Source organism: Ambystoma mexicanum, chromosome 12 (genome assembly GCF_040938575.1).
Source record: "Ambystoma mexicanum isolate Mex_15411 chromosome 12, UKY_AmexF1_1, whole genome shotgun sequence".
In the NCBI taxonomy this organism is placed as follows: domain Eukaryota; kingdom Metazoa; phylum Chordata; class Amphibia; order Caudata; family Ambystomatidae; genus Ambystoma; species Ambystoma mexicanum.
In genome coordinates, this window is record NC_090936.1 from 148,789,093 (window position 1) to 148,805,302 (window position 16,210).

The window sequence follows — 16,210 nt, forward strand, 5'->3', positions numbered from 1 at the left end:
TCACTCACTCCTATGTTGCTTTGGGCACTGGTCCAGCACATTCTGTTTCTGTATAATGTTGGTCTGTTCGCATGACTTGAATTTAAGTGTATTGTTTAACAGTGGTATTGATACATTTTTTCAGCATGCCAGATTTATTTCCCTTGGCCCCTGCAACATGTTGCAACCTTCTGCTCATTTTACCTGGGAATACGAAATATCTTAAATGCAATAATTTCTCTATTTTACAGTTTGATTTTTCGGAATGTTATTTTCTTCTGTATAGTATAGGGGGACTTTCACATATCCTTTATTAAGGTCTTTGGCTAAGTCTTGTCTAAAAATGCTGTGCCTCAGTCCCATTTAACTCCACCTCTGGATTATTACCTGAGAGTGCCCTCCTGCTTGTTCTACATATTGCTCAATTCGTGGCTCAATTCGTGTCTAACAGTGGGACTCCTCAGTGACCGGCTGTGATGGACATCACTTAAAAGAGCCAATCCGTTCGTCCTTAAAAATACAGCATCCCTTGCTGTTTCTTTCCCACTGGTGTGTGCCAAACGTTTCCTGCCAATAAACACTCTGACATAATAAAATTGAATCAGAGTTGAAATGCTCCACTTCCAGGATCAAAATAACATTTTCTTTGGAAAACTCAATACAGATTTATTTTTCCTTCTGAAAATGTCGTAAAAGTGCACAGATAGTGGTAGATATTTGTGGTGGATTTAACCAGTCAAAGACTAAATACTAGACTGTCAGTCCAATTCTGTAATGTGCATGTCAGAGGAAACCATGCATAACCCCCGGCCTCAGGTCACATTCAACCCTGCTTTTCATGAACAGGATCACAATCCACAACTGGAGGCTGCTGAGCAAGATCAAGGCCTTTAAGACATCTGGAAGTGACCTCAATATCAGAAGGACCTAGTAATGAAAATATGTACATATATCTCTGTGTGGAACTCAAACTCTGCCTTTCCACCTAAATTAAAGGCATCATATTCTCATTTTAGAAATATTGAGGATGACACTTAATATTTCAAAGTATAGTTATTTCCGCCATTAAGATATGTCCTGGTTAGGTAGATTTAAACCAGAAGGCATTCAATCACTGTCAATGAATTACTTACAGTACCGGACCTCGACAGTCATATCAGCCGACACAGGACGCACCTTTTACCCGATCTAAGCATTTGCACTGATATTATATGATTGTGTATAGACGCTATATAAATAAACTATGTGTTTCAAAGTGATTTCAACAACCACAGTTAGATTTTGGTCTGAATGTCGGTGTGTGCGTGTTGGAATCACGTAGAACCACATGGACCATGTCTTGCATCGAAAGGTCTCGTCAAGTGACTGGTGCTTGATTTATTTAATTTATTCCCCCTTGTGCATTAAAAGCAAGCAACTGCACCTCTCCTCTCGCAATAGTTAGTTTTTAGTTTCTTACTTTTCTTACAGTAGCTTAGATTTCAGGTTTTGTTGGCTGTGGAGTACACCACTCATACTGAGATGTTAACCTCCTGCTTAATACTATCTCTGGCCACTTGGGATCCTGTTGCTGTCAATGGTTTTGGGAGGTGAGTGACAACCAGATTTAGGTTTAACTGAACAACACTTTTGAATAAGGGAGTGGCGTTCACTGACAAGGGAACTGTAGATTCTTCCTGTTTTATTGTAATGGATGTAGTACTTACCAATACAATATGACCTATTCATTCTATATGTATTGCAAAAACAAGAGGGGATAACGCACAAAAAGGTCTGGGAGCCAGTCTACCGAGAACGAACACTGCCAAATAACCTATTCTATGGGAAGGTGCTCACTCGAGAGGGTCAGTCCAGAACTGAAATGCTATACAATTTTCCTCTGAACAAGAGTACAATCAGCAATCCCAGACACGAGTTTCAGCCTAGTTGGGCCTCACCAGTGAGGTGAAGCTGCACCTCTCCAAGTACAGTGAGCAAGGAGTCTACGTCTGGTTTACCCTGGGTAAATTTGGGTTTCACCCCAAGTTCCTAAAAATGCACAAAAAGGGCTGGGAGTCCCTCTACCTGAGGGAGGCTCAGCTTCACCTAACTGAGGAGGCACAACAAGGCCGAAACACTTGTCTGGGTTTGCTGATGGTACTCTTGATCAAAGGAGAATTGCCTAGCATTTCGGTGCTGGACTGCACTTGTGGGTGGGACAAAGACTGATCTGCAAATGGATATTTCTCCTCTGTGAAGCGTGCAGTGAGCTAAAATGTGGTTGTAGGCCTTCCCGAGTGGAAGAAATTCCATAGAACAGGGAATATGACCCAGGTTCGTTCTCAGTAGAGGGGCTCCCACATTACTTTTCAATTTGGTAAAACTTAGGGTTTCACTCCAAGTAACCCAGGGTAATCCAGACGTGGACACCTTTCTCAGTGTGCCTTAGGGATGCTCAGCTTCACCTCACGGAGGAGGCCCAACAAGATCGAAACACATGTGTGGGGTTGCTGATGGTACTCTTGTTCAGAGGAGAATTGCCATAGCACTTGTGAGTGGGACAAAGACTGATATGCAAATGGATAATTCTCCTCTGTGAAGGGTGCAGTGAGCTAAAACATGGTTGTAGACCCCCCCAAAGTGGAATATATGCTATAGAACAGTGTATTTGACCCATGTTCGTTCTCAGTAGAGGGGCTCCCACACTCCTTTTCAATGAAAAAGAACACCTAATAAAAAAGTAAGTGCCACACACTCGCTGGTGCTTATTTCTTGCACTTGAAAAAAAAGATCACTGCATATAAAAACCACACACAACATAGCAGGGGATAAACGGAAAACAAAATATTAAATACTAAATAAATGTAACTGGTGCAAAATGTAAAATTTAATTGATGCCTCACTTTCCTGCCACTCACAGCATGCTTGTGGCTAGGGCCAGCAGTTGACAGAGAGTACTTCGCCCCACTGTTGTATGGCAAAGAGTCACCCACTGTTGGAATGCTAAACAACGGATGCAAACACTGTGCACAACCAATATCAAAGATCATTTGGGGCCGGGCCAGCGTTGAGATCTGTGGATGATGTGGCAGATTCTGTGGGTAAAAAAAGAAAACAATATGTACAAACGTCGCTCTCAGGTACTGTATTCTGGATGTCTTCATCTGAATATTTCCCAGATGTCTGCGTGATGGGAACCAAGTTTGTAAATAAACAGCCACCATAAGTGTGAATGTGCCCAAGTAACATTATATGGGCATGCATTGCAGATGGCGATTGTTTATAGCAAGAGGTTTTAGAGCCTCAAATGGCCATATAGAACGGCGTTTACCAGCTAAACCTACCTAGGGGGCTATGAGATCTGCTAGTCAAGTTCATTATTGCTTTGTTAAAATTACACAATGGCAGCTGCTTAATGCAATGCATTTTCTGGCGCATCCGGAGAGTGATCATAATGCATGTGTTATCATCCTGAACTATAAAAATGTATGGAAATAGAAAGGATTCAGTTCCTTTGAATTGAACTAGATCGATTAACTGACATAGCCTTAAATGGAGTTTGATCAGTCACCCAGACTTATTGGCCAAAATTCATGGTGCGATAGACCCAACATTATTTGACTTCATGAGAGATGATATTAACGAGCTAGAGGGTCTAATTTCTGTGAAAAATTAGTGTAATCCATACAACATTTTGCGACCCATAAAGTCAAACTCTCAAGGGCCCTGGTTATGAGCAAAGCGATGGGCTGGTTTGACAATTACTTAAAGAGGGCCAAAAGAGAGCGTCTAGTTGCCATGAAAAGCGAAACCAGCAACAAAGTAGAATTGGTTAAACAGGGGGGAGCAGCATATAAGTCTGTTATAAAAGGAAAGAATGAAGCAGCAATAGAGTTAAGATGGAAGAGCATTAAAAGCAGCTACAAGCGAGCAAAACCAAAAGACAACTTGGAAAATTGTCACGCATTGGAGCATAAATGCAAACCTTACTCCAGTGATGACCATTCCTGGTACAATCTGGTAGGAGCACTTTATTTATTTTATTTATTGCATTTGATTTTATGCCCAAACCCTGGGGTATCACGGCGTAGGTTACAGGCATATTTGACATCTTAGTAGTTACATAGAGTAGTTACACTTAGTAGTTGCACACAGGAATAACAAACAAGGTTCACAAGATAATTTGTTACATAATGGAGCTTAGAGATAGTTACACAGTTATTGACAATTCCAGGTAAGGTTAGTGGACTAGGTTGAGGCAGAAGTAACAGAACTAATGAAAGTGAGCATACCAGTGGTACAACCTGAAGGTGGGGTGGGTCGGACAGGTGATGAGCAGTGTCTATGGTGGTGTTGGAATTTGTTAAAGAGCCAGGTTTTTAATCGTTTCTTAAATTCTGGGTATGATGTCTCTTTGCAGATGTTAGTTGGCAGGGAATTCCAGATTCTAGGGGCTGCTACAGGGAAGCTAGAACGGGCCGTTATAGGATTCGTGAAGCAGGGGATGGTAAGGTGTGTGTTGACGCTGGATCTGAGTGTTCTCGCTGCAGTTTTGCGTGAGAGGCTTTGGTTAAGATAGATAGGGGCATTGTCGGTGATGCATTTGTGTGTGATGGTGAGAGTTTTGTGAAGCATTCTTGCTTGTACGGGCAGCCAGTGTGCCTCTCTCCTGTGCTGTGATGTGTTCCCTCCTATTTGTGCCCAGTGCTACTCCAAGGGCTTTATACTGTAGTAATTGCATTTTGTTTAGGTTTTTGTCAAGGTGCCTAGTCGGAAAATGTTGCAGTAGTCAATCGTAGTCAAAATGAGGGCTCTGGCAAGAGTGATGCAGTTTTCAGTAGTGAGTAGGGGTCTGCTCAAAGCAATCAGTTTGGCTGTGAACGCCGTGGAGGAGGCGAGTGAACTGATATGTTTACACATGTTGAGGCTGGAATCAAGGTATACACCTAGAGGTTTGACTTGGTTTAATATGGTGATTGGGGCACCATCTATAACTATAGATGTGTATTCTGGGTGGAGCTTGCTTAGGCGGGTGAGGATCTCTGTTTTTTCTCCATTGAGGCAGAGGCTGTTGGTTGCCATCCAGTTCTGAATGAGTGAATAGATTATGTTAACACATATGGTATCCGGTTCGAGATTGCCTGTGATTGGAAAGAGGATTTGTGTGTCGTCCAGGAAATTGGTGTATATTACTCCCATTTCATCAAGAGCCGCAAAGAGGAGTTTGGTGTACACATTATAGAGTGTGGGGGAGAGGCAGGATCATTGGGGCACACCCAATGGGACTGCTGCTTCATCGCCTATGGCTACTGTCGGGGTGCGGTCCTAGAGGAACGACTTGATCCATGTGGTAGCTTCCTTTGAGAAATGGAAGTTGTTTGCTAGTGTTAGGCATAGTTTGTTATGGTCCAGTAAATCGAAGGCCGCGGGCAAGTCGAGTAGTAGTAGGAGGATACATAGCTTCCCTGAGTCCCCAATGTCATCGATCTGTTTTTTTAAATCCAGAAAGGCTGTCTCAGTGCTGTGTCTGGGACAGAAGCCCGATTGTCTGTCCCCTCGCATATGATTTTTCTGAAGGTGGGTTTGAATTTGGGTACAAGCAATTGTGTCTATGATTTTAAGGAGGAAGGGGACTGTGGTGATCGGTCTGTAATTAGTGGGGGTGGTAGGTTCTAAAGTGTTTTTTTTTAGTAGGACTGTGACCCAAGCTTCTTTTATATTAGCTGGGATGTCATTGGTGCTAAAAGAGGCATTGACAAAGTTAGTGATGATAGGAGCTAGGGTGGGGCACAGTCCTTAACTAGTTTGGTGGGAAAACTATCTCCTTTGCAGTTGGAGGGTTTAAGCAAGGCTATAGTTTTGAGGACCTGGTCGTTGGTCACTAAAGTAGAATTCAGGTATGTTTGCTATGGTATCTGTCACTAGCGAGGGGTAAACTCTGCAGTGTGTGCTATGAGCTTTCGTTGCAAAGGGATTTTGTTTTGAAGAATATTAACTTTAGAGGACAATGCATCCTGGATGGTGGTGCACCATGCTTTACTTGCAGTGGCTATGATGGGTGGTGGGATTGGAGTTTCAAGTTCTCTGATGATAGAAATAACTTTTTGGTGCGTGAAGCAGTATTGGTGATGCACAGGTTTAGGGAATTAGCTTTGTGGGTAATTACTTTAAGTTTATAGGTTTTGGAGATTAGCTGGAGTTCATTTTTGGATTCACTGGTAGGGTTTTTTCTAGATAGATGTTCTAGAGCTCTTTTTTTCCTTCCAAGTTCAATGAGTTCTTCGTTGAACCAAGAGGTGCTGCGTTTGGGCTTAGGAAGCTTAGATTTGAGTGGGGCTACTTCATTTATAGCTGGTTTCAGGCAGTAGTGGTAGTGCAGTGAGATGCTGTCAGGGTTGGCGTTGGATGGGGCTTTAGTATGGAGTAATTTATTGAGAATGGGGGGCAGGTTTTCAGGTGCGAGTTTCCGTGCGTTTCTCACCAGAATTGGTGTGGGAGTGGTATTATTTACTATTGGGTCGATGGTCGTGATTAAGTTGAATTTAATTAGGAAGTGATCAGTCTAAGGTATGTCTAGGATGCCTTCTAGGGTGACTATAGTGTTCAATGTGAGAATCCAGTCAAAGATTCTACCTTTTGAATGGGTAGGGGCGTTCACAATTTGCATGAATTGCATTTCTAGGACTGCATTATGGAAGGCTGTAGCTTTGTGGTCTGTTGTGTCGTTATAGCCTAGATTAATATCTCCTAGGAGGATGCATTTGGTTTTGAGTTTGAGGAGAGGGGTGATGAGTAGTGGTAAGTCAATGTCAGGGTTATTTGTAGAGCTAGGGGCTCTGTACACTATTAGAACATTTATGGTGGTTTTGGCGTCAGTATCTAGTTTGAGGGATAGTAGTTTGTAACCTGATAAAGTTTCCATTTTACATTCTCTGAATTGGAGGGTGGTTTTAAAGATGATGGCCACACCTCCTCAAGTGGCATCATAGCGATCTACTCTGAGTAGGGAGTAGTCTGGTGGGATGGCTAGTGTGAACAAAGGACCTGAGGATGGGTATAGCCAAGTTTCGGTCATTACTAAAAAATCTAGTTGGAATTCTAGAATGAGGTTGTGCACGTCTATGGCATGAGCACCTAGGACCTTACATTCAGTAAGGCACCTTTTAGCGGCACTTTGGATGGAGGAGAGCAGGGGTTTTGGGCTGGAGGGGCCCGAGAAAGAGCAGGAGTAATACATTGTGTTTTTTGCGGTATGTTCATGAGATTGACAAGAGGTACAGTGGTGATGGTGGAGCTATCCTGGGAAATGGGGGCTTTGTGAGTTGCTGGGTTGCTAGTGGGTGGGGGGGATGAACTCATTCTTGGTGGTTGAGTACAGATGATGTGTGCGGGAGGAGTCTTGCTCTCCTTGTGGCCGCTAGGATAGGTCTAGATAGTGTGACTGAGATAGATGTTCTAGAAGAGAGGAGTGCACGGCGTGCTGTACCAAACTGTGGAGTATTGGCGTGTGATTTGAGCGGGTTGTGTGGTGTGGCTGAGAATGCTGAAATGTTCGGCAGAAATGGAGTAGGGCATGGTAGAGGGTGATGTCTAGGGCAATGTAATCGAGCTAAGCTTGCGCCTACGTGGATGAATGTTCCCTTAGAACATACTGTGGTATTGGCGGAGTTGGTGTGGATGGGCATTGTTAGTATATTGTGGTGTGTGCTTGTGTCCTTAGTACTGGTGATTAGGACCTGGTTTTGTGAGTGAACCGGAAGTATGAGAGTAGTTACAAGGATAGTTAGCGCGGCGCATACTAGATTGGAGCCTCTGGGGTACGTTTGCCATGGTCTACTTCCAAAGGACTCATTGGTATGGGGTGATAAGTGCATAGGCACTAGTATTAGCTTGTTTTCATATTGGGGCGAAATCAAAGGTAAGGTCTGAGGTGCGAGGACTGAATAATGGATACGTTTGGGTCACGTAATCAGCACAGACATAAAAATAGCAGTCAAAACAACAAGGGTGAGTGCATTGTTGAATAACTTGTGTACCAGGGCATGCATTGTTCCAAATTACAGGTAAGTTCGGCATTACAATCAATACGTGCAAGGCAATGGACAGTTGTGAATACTGGTGTGGGAACAGTGGTACTGGAGAGGTTTAAACTATGAAGCAGGGCCAGCGAGTTCAATAATAATTAGCAAAGAACCAATAGGAGTGTCTGGTGCCGGAGTCAGCCCAGATCGTTAATCAGACGAGGACGCAGTGCGGCATGATAAAGTCGAATACGAGCAGACAAGTATAGCGGATTTGGAGAGCTGGAGAGACAAAACGTTGCGAATCTTACCGCACCATGTGTGTTCGCAGTGGTTCAGGGTTCTGGAAAATCAGCAGAGGCTGGGGTACATGCCTGACATAGGAGATGCAGCACTGGTGGTGAAGCAGTGGCGGGAAGGGAAGTATTTGGACAGGTGTTCCTGGCGCTGGCGTTTGGACTTCCCTGGACAGTCCCAGGACAGGTGCCTTTTGTCAGGTGCCTTCGGTGTGGGTGCCGGCTTACGCCTGCCGGTCCACCCTATTGGGAGGATAAAGGGGCAGGCACACGATTGGATAAAGTGTCTGGGGTGTGCTGTGCCACAATCAGAATAAAGTGGCGGCCATCTTAGGAACGGCAACTGCTGTTGACTTCATGGAGGCCTTTCAAGAAGATTGAACGAATAATGCACAAAATGCTAGTACAGGACATAGATTTCTCTTCCACATCACTTAAATGTGGATGGGGAATTAGCCCTGGGACAGCGGGTTGCTGTGGACGCTGCACAAGGGTTGTTAAAGCCCTGATGGGCTTACCTTGAGGCGGATTGGTGTTGTGTCGGTTGAGGTGCACTGCTCCTGCAGCGCATCTGGTATGGGGAACCTTCCTATGCACGCCCTGTATGATGTATCCCCAATGGGAAGTGATATATCTGTTACCTTTAATAGATCATATTTCAGCAGAGAACCCCACTTGATGTTCACGGCTGAGGAGGTGTTTAAGCCTTTAATGATAAAAAAATATGAAAAAACACACCAGGGCCAGACAGGATTCCTATACATTTATTTAAAACGTAGAAAGCTTTCCGGGTCCCACAATTGTTAAAACTTTTCAATATGATTAATGAAAAGTATGAAGCCCCTGTGTCTTGGCGTACGGCTGGAATCATCCCCATTTTTTGATAAAGGTGATAGAAATGAGCCTTCAAATTTCAGGTCCATCTCCCTCCTTGATAGCTTATGGAAAGTATATGCCAAAGTCTTGTCCAATCAATTGCTTACATATGTAGAGGATGGGAACTAAACCACGGGAGCTCAATAATGCTACCGACTTTACGTTGATTACTTTTCAGTTTGACTATCCGGTCACTGTTAGTTTTCACTTAGTTGTGAGGGCAAGCATAGGTTTAGACACAGACAGACTTGTTTTGGACATTCTGAATTTGACGAACCTTAGTTTATTTAGGCTTGGAAATCCCAACTTGGAGATAGGGCCACATAGGCATTTCACAAGTTTTTGAACTGTTACGCTAGTGGTCTGTGTCTTATCTTGATACCATGCCTGTCTCATAGGGCAGAGTTGGAGATACATTCATGGGTAATAGCTAAGGTTTTGAATAGTATGCGCTCACGGTTAGGCAGCCAATGCGCGTTTCTTCTAGCTGCGGAGATGTGATCCTTTTTTGGAATGTTCAGGGCTGCTCTCAGAGCATTGTTTTGTATAATTTACAATGTTATGATGTTGCGCATGCTAGTACCTGCGAATAAGGAGTTGCAGTAATCAAGTCTAGACCCTATGGGTGCTCTAGCAATGGTAATGCAACTGCTGGAAGAGAGGAATTGCTTGCTTGTTAATGAGAGATTGGAATCCAAGTATACACCAAAGGTTTTGACTACCTGTGAGACTGGAATGGTGTTGCCAGCAACAAGGAACGATTTGTAGTCTTCATCAAGTCATTTTAGGTGAGCTTGCGATCAGACCAAGAGTAACTCAGTCTGGTCATTGTTGAGGCAGAGTGCGTGTTGTGCCATCCAGGTTTGGATAGATAGATCGACCACACCTAGAGTGTGAGCTTCAGTGGCGTAGTCTCCTGTGATGGGAAAGACTTTGGTACTGTCTGCATAGTTCGTGTAGGAGATACCCTGAGTGTCGAGGAGATTATAGAGTGTTGGTGAGACACAAGAGCCCTGAGGGACCCCATACATGACAGTTGCAGTCGGGGCTGAGGCAGATGTGGGAAACACTAATTATTCTATTGGATGGGAATGAGATCCAGGAGGTTGCCTCACACAATAAATGGGCTGCTGAAGAGAGGTGTTCGTCAGAGGATTTGTTGATCCACCAATTCGAAGGCAGCTGAGAGGTCGAGAAAAAGAAGAGCAATCTTGCCCGCATCTTTCAGTTCATCCATTTGATTCTTTAGATCCAATAGCACTGATTCAGTGCCATGGCCGGGTCTGAGCCCCGATTGTCGCAGCCCCAGAAGATTGTTAGATTCCAAGTGTGCCTGTATGTACGCTGCTCTGCCCAGGATTTTAACTAGGAAAGTGACAGTTGTAATGGGCCGGTAGCATGTGGGAATGTTCAGGTCTAAGGTAGGTTTTCTTAAAAGGGGTAGGAAGCGTTGATGATTGAAGAAATGAAGGGTGCAATAGCCTTCACACAGTCTTTGATGACTGGGGCAAAGCAGATATCTCCTGACATATTGAAGGTTTAAGGCCTTTGATGATTTTAATTACTTCTGCAACCAGTTTGAACTTGAAGCAGATTGAGATGTGTTGGGATGGTAGGGGTTTATGGACTAGCATGGCATCTCGAGGGGTCATGCTGTTTTTCTTTAGCGAGATCTTGTTTTGGAGTAAAGATATTTTGTATATTAAATCGGGCAGATTATATGTTTAGACACCAGGTTTGATCTTTCAAGCAGTTGTCGGTCAATGGAGCTTAGTAAGGCAAAGAGTTCACGAGTGGATGAGTTGGCTTTGTGAATTCTGGCATTGTATGTGGAGCTTTTGGCTTCAACTATGGCCCGTTCGTAGTCTTTTGCTAAGGTAATAAATTGCATTTCATTAGAGGATATTGGGTAATTTCTCCAAGAGGTTGCTGCAGCCTGTTTATTTAAGCGGAGTGCTTTGAGGGCTGGTGTGAACCATGTGTTAAGATGGGCCATGGGTTTGGCTTTACGTTTCCTCAAAGGTGCTACAGTGTCGATGGCATGCAGAAAGGCCTGGATGTAGGCATGAATCATTTTGGAGGGGGTCGCAGGGTGTGACTTTGTAGCCGGTAAGATCTTTCAGTGGGGGCAAGATGCGTGCTGGAGTTACATGCCATGAATTTCTTGATAGACTGGCAGGCCACGCTGTAGATGCGTCCTGAAAGTTGATTGTCAATGGGAATATAAAACGAGATGATGTTATGATCCGACCAAGGTCAAGGCACATTTGAGGCGATCACAATATTACAGTTAAGATCAGCCAACCAATCCAGAATGTAGCCGTTGTCATGGTTGGGGCTAGAAATACAATGTGAGAAGCCTAAAGCTTCAATGGTGCTTGCCAGGGCGAGGGTCTTAGGGTCAGCACGATCATTGTAGGCTAGGCTGAAATCGCCCATGACGACCATTCTTGAAGAGGGCTTGGCCTCCACTGTTGGGAGGTGTGTGATGTTGTCTTCGAAGGAGAGCGTCGGGCTAGGGGATCGATAAATCAGATGCAATGTTATGGTGGCAGCTCAGTTTTGTGGTTTGTAATTCACCTGAGAGAAAATCAGGACTGTTGACTTGTCAAATGTTTAATGAGTCGTTGGTGATAATGGCACCCATCCCCCCGCCTCCCCTTGAGTACAATCTGTCTTTGCGAAAGATTACGTATTTGAGAGAGAGCAGGGCATGAGGTGGTATGCAGACAGGTATCGCTAGCAGATCAAGCTCATTTAATCTGATTAAATCTCTGATGTCTAGCGCATGAGCGTTAATTGATCTAGTATTGATCAGTGCTCCATACAAAGTAGTAATTACATCTTGGCTGATTATGGCAGGCTGAGTACTCGCAGGTGTTAGATGTAAGTCTGCAAGGAGTGTGGGAGACAACAACACTATGGTGGTGGATGAGGTTGTGTGGTCAGTGTTTGGTATTGTGGCTGCTGTGTGGTTGAGCAAAGGTGTGTGACCTGGAGCTCTGGCTTGTGGGTCAGGCTGGGTACTGGTGGAGAGCAACGCATGGTGTGATGTTGAGCTGATATTGTCAGTCACCCAGAGTGATAATGGGAGGGCCTTAACAGATGCCAATGATGGAGGCAAAGAATGCAGATTGAGTTGGGTAATAGTTGGTGACTGAGTCAGGCGGGGTGGGTTTCCCTGGCCAGCGTGCATCACGTAAACAGTCTATGGCTAGAGTTTGCAATATCTGTCATACCTTTTGTATTGGCAATGTGGTCGCAAGGGCGCAAAGGTGAGTGGGCCGCATGTGTTGAGTGTATTTTAAAAAAGGCTCTGGGGGTTGTACCGTGCATGCTGAGAGGTGACTAAATCTCTCCTGGTCCTAGCAGGGCTTGGAAATCCAGCATGCGTCAACTGCCTGTATGAAGTGACTGGGCACCTGTGCATGGTCGGGAACGGAGAGGAGTTGAGGGGGTAGGGTGTAATGCGTTATGACTGCAGATAGGAAGGTGGAGGACTGATGGAAGCGTGTGGAGGCAAAGGGCTGGCCATTGCCAGCTGATGTTTAGTCTCTGAAACATCGGATATGACGTACCTTTTGTGGTTAGCGGTGCGCGATGGGCCTTCCATGGCCTGACAAGGGTTGACTTCATGGGCCTTAAAGGAATGGTTCGGTCAGAAATATTATTGGCCAAAAAGATGGCCAATAATAAAACAAATACCTAAAATATATATATTTTTTAATTCCCTATGCAAAGTTTCGAGCAAATGAAGCTCAAACTTTAAAATTGCAAGCACTAGGGGGCATCCATTTTGTGAAATGGATGCCGCCTGTGCTTGCGTTTGCGGCACTAATGAAGCAAAAGCCAGCCAGCTGTAGTAAACAAAATCTACCACTGGGTGGCTTTTGCTTCATTGGTGCCAGACTCGGAGGACGGGGACCAGAGACTACAGGCAGGAAAGCTGCAGCTGCATCTCAGGGGGGCACCAGAGACGCAAAGTGAAAGCCAAGGCAGACAGAAACACAACGCGGTTGTGTTTCCATGCTGCGGTGTTTCTGCCTACAGCAGCTTTCACTTTGGAGCTCTCGGGCTCCCGGAGCCCGAGAGCTCCAAAGTGAAAGATGCTGTAGGCAGAAACACACCGCGGGTATTTAGAAATGCCGCAGTGTTTCTGCCTACAGCAGCTTTCACTTTGGGGATCTCGGGCTCCCCTATAGGGAGCCCGAGATCCCCAAAGTGAAAGCTGCAGTAGGCAGAAACACAATGCGGTTGTGTTTCCGTACCGCAGTGTTTAGAAATGTTTTTGTATTTGTAAATGCTGCAGTATTTACAAATCCAAAAACGTTGTTATTCTGAATGCTGCAGCTTTCGCTGAGAGTCTCCAGGACTCCCTCAGGGTTGGGGGAGCCCAGGAGACTCCCAGCGAAAGCTGCAGCATTCAGAATAACAACATTGTTGTATTTGCGATTGCCATGGTTTTCCAACCACGGCAATCACAAATACAACAACTTTATATTTTTAATTGGTGCGCCTCTGCTTTTTGCCTTCATTTTACGTTTTCTGTGCTTCCCTGGGCTTGGGGAGCACAGAAAACATAAAATGAAAGTGAAGGCAGCCTCCTCACCTCCGCTTAGGCTGCAGTAAGCAAAAGCTCAGAGTAGGGGGCTTTTGTTGCTTGTTTAGTGCCGCAAAGGCAGAGCCGAGGAGGCTGCCTGAAATCACAAAATGGATGCCCCCTAGTGCTTGCAATTTTAAAGTTTGAGCTTCATTTGCTCTAAACTTTGCATAGGGGCTTAAAAGAATATATATTTTAGGTATTTGTTTTATTATTGCCCATCTTTTTGGCTAATAATATTTCTGACCGAACCATTCCTTTAATTGTGGGCCTTTGTAGGGGCCGTCATTGCCTGCTGGCTCCCTGGTGCATCCTGCCTCAGTGGTAGAGCCAGCCAATCGGTGGAGGTTAGAGGCGGGCCAGAGTCATTGGTAAATTAATGTGAAGCGGCCATCAACTTTGGGTCAGCATTTCTGAATGGCAAGAGCACTTTTTAACACAGACCCAGCTTACATGCTCTAAATTAAGGTCCTTTACACAGAAAATTGCCCTTTTTTGATTTGGGGTTACATGAGGACTGCACAGTGTCATTCCCTGCAATAAGAGGTGTAAGACAGGTTGTTTTATGGCACCCTATTTATTCCCTTCATTTATTAATGGCATTGCTAGCTCAGTATAAGTGATTCAGGCAGGTGCCCTGTTAATTAACAAGGAGTGTTTCAATATTCTTTTATTTGTTGAGTGATGCTGTTTTGTTATCTACTACCCACAAGGCCTGACATTTTCTGAATTTGTCCATACATGTAGTACGAAAGAACTAGTGATAAATGCTGCTAAAACAAAAATTATGACCTGCCACAAAGAAAACTCTCCCCAATAATATTGGAGTTGGATGGAGTTAAAATTGAAAACATGGATCATTACGCAATCTGATCCCGAACAGGTATGCGGGGGCCTTACTGAACTTTCCATTGCTATTGAGGCTACTGTAGAGATGTATAGGGCACAAACCCAATCACCAGTATTATATGCTGCTTAGTTTGCAGGGGGAACAGTGAAATGGCTCAAATGAAAGCCAGCAAAAATGTGTTTTAAAATGTTATTAGGCATACCCATGGACACCTATATTATTGTGGTCAGAATGGAAATGGGCCAAACTAGCATAGAGTATCACACACAGCTGAAACCAATTTTACTATGGCTTAAGCTGTGGACAAGCAAAGAATTGAAGTATTATAAAACGACCATGCCGCCTGTTTGGACAAGGAAACGCACTAAACCTTGGCTATGGTTTTACCAAGTTGAAAATGTGTTATGCAAAGTTAGTTGAGACTTGTATTGAAATAATCAAGAATGGTTGGTTGCTGCAGATTTAAGGAAGATAAAAAAGACTCCTATTGGGATTCGGTACTAATGGATTTCTTGTGGCAAGATGACCGCAAGAGATTAATTAAAAAATACATTGGTATCAAATTAGATTTGGGTTTTGAGCAGTACTTGGCACGGATTAAATCAGTAGGACTAAACACACAATGAGACAAGTTACCCCTCCCGTTTACACATAGACTACTACGTGTTACACGTATCGATTGCTGGAATCTAACAAATCATCAGCACATGTACCAGAGGATTCACTTATACAAGTTTAATAATGCATTCGTGTTTTTTTAAATAAAAAATGGTAAATAACACGATTCATGTGTAAAACAAAAAACATTGCCGCAGACCACCAAATGGTTGGTTAATGTCTTGAAAACAATAATATCAAACATACACAGCGAGAAAATAGTGTTCACACCCAGGGATTAGTACATCAACTATGTATCTATATATTTAGGCACCACCAAAAAGGATAATTAAAACACAATTTGCAATAATATACATCACACGTGTCACACCTTATGCATGAAACAGAAGCAGTAATGTAATGTTTGATGTTGTTTTACCCGTCTCATGGATACTCAATATTTTCCCAGTACAGCGGTGTGGTGTGTTATGATAAAGGAGTTTGTTTGTCCTTCTAGGAGAAGACCAGTAAACAGGCGATATATAGTTGGGTTGTAGGTCGACACGCTGTGCGAGGGCCTTCAACAGGATATTGATTTTCACAACCACAAAGAAATTTCTGGTGAACCGCGTTTGCGTTGGGAAAGGGAAAACTACAAAACAAACACAAATGCTTAAAAACTTGCCTCTGGCCTTCTCAAAAGATGTTTTTATGTTTCTCTATAGAAAGGTGCAACAAGGAACTGACCATTATATTATCATGAAGTGTGTAGGGTTATTTTTTTAACTCTTCTCTTCTAGAACCGCTGAAGAGGGATGTGGTCTTCCACTAAATGGGACAAGGAAAACAGCCTGTCATTGTGATCTGAACTAAAACGATCATGGTATATCTGGACCAACGCAAGTCTAGTATTCATTGGTGTTGATATCTACTGACCTTGATGTGGAAGGGCAGTGTTATTCCCTGGTGTTAAACACATTCATACTGACCAATTCCTTGAAAATTGAGCTCC

The 16,210-nt window shown here is 43.8% G+C and overlaps 1 protein-coding gene across 2 annotated transcripts in view; it reads right to left on the reverse strand.

Annotated features, from left to right (window-relative positions):
- ATXN10 (ataxin 10) overlaps positions 1-16,210 on the reverse strand; it is a 1,945,293-nt gene that overhangs the window by 1,847,515 nt on the left and 81,568 nt on the right. The gene's annotated exons all lie outside the window — the stretch shown is intronic.